The 929-nt window shown below is 52.4% G+C and overlaps 1 protein-coding gene across 3 annotated transcripts in view; it reads right to left on the bottom strand.

Annotated features, from left to right (window-relative positions):
- BBX (bobby sox homolog (Drosophila)) overlaps positions 1 to 867 on the bottom strand; it is a 288,627-nt gene extending 287,760 nt beyond the window's left edge. For all 3 annotated transcript variants that reach the window (XM_015562273.1, XM_006761160.2, XM_015562274.1), the window contains exon 1: positions 772 to 867. The gene's annotated coding sequence lies outside the window, so the exon portion shown is untranslated. The remainder of the gene's footprint in view (positions 1 to 771) is intronic.
- Positions 868 to 929: the final 62 nt, after the last annotated feature.

The raw sequence follows: 929 nt of genomic DNA, 5'->3' as shown, positions 1-929 counted from the left end.
CCCAGCGGCCGCGGACGGGCGCGGAGAACTGGACGTGTCATGAGCAGGACAGGCAATGGTTTCAAAGCCCCAGGCCAATGGATCATTAGCCGAGGCAGAGCTCGTTGCGTCCCCATCCCCCACCACCTCCACCCACCTTCCCCTCCGCCGCTCTCCCCACCTCGCGAAACTTTTCAACAAGATCCACCTGGACTAATGTGTCCTCAGACAGTTAAAATATCGACGAGACCCTACACCCCGCGACGGAAGGGGCATGCACGCTTTATTTTCCTTTCTACAGAAAGGAAAGCAAAAAATAGCTTCTCTCTCCGTCTCTCCCTCTCGCCTCCCCCCCCCCCCCCCTCTGTCGTACATGTTGTGTCTTAGCTTTTTTGCATCGTTTCGTTTTACCTTCCTCATTTAGCAGAAATGATCTCGGATATTTCACACATTAACGTGTTCCAGATTCTTGGATTCGGGGTCCCTGTACATGACTGGACTCGGGTTTGGTCTCTTACGTTAAGTTTCATACAATACCACCTCCCCCCCAAACAAAAAATAAAAATAATAATACATTTCTGAGGGTGAGCGAGCGAGACGAGGTGGAGGAGGAAAAGAAACCTCGAGTCTGATTTCTGTAATCTCCCAGCGACCCGGATCGCGGCAAATAACAGGGTAACACGAGTGTGGCTCGAGAGGGCTGGGGAGCTCCTTCCAGAGGCATCGACCCCATCCCCGGAGAAAGGATCTGCAAGTTTTCTGTCATCGCGACCATGCAATGCCACAACTTACCTTCAGAAAGGAGACTTTAAACAGCCAAGGCCTTCCTCCTCCCCGCCACCACCACCCCCAGCCTTGCTCTCTCCACCTTAAACTTATTGACACAACATAATCCCACATTCAAGCAAAATCCTGACACAGCCTCCCTCCTCTTCCCCCTCCTCTCTTCC

Source organism: Myotis davidii, unplaced genomic scaffold (genome assembly GCF_000327345.1).
Source record: "Myotis davidii unplaced genomic scaffold, ASM32734v1 scaffold1798, whole genome shotgun sequence".
NCBI classification, from domain to species: domain Eukaryota; kingdom Metazoa; phylum Chordata; class Mammalia; order Chiroptera; family Vespertilionidae; genus Myotis; species Myotis davidii.
Note: the sequence above shows the minus strand (reverse complement) of the source record. Positions and strands in the feature narration are given on the sequence as shown.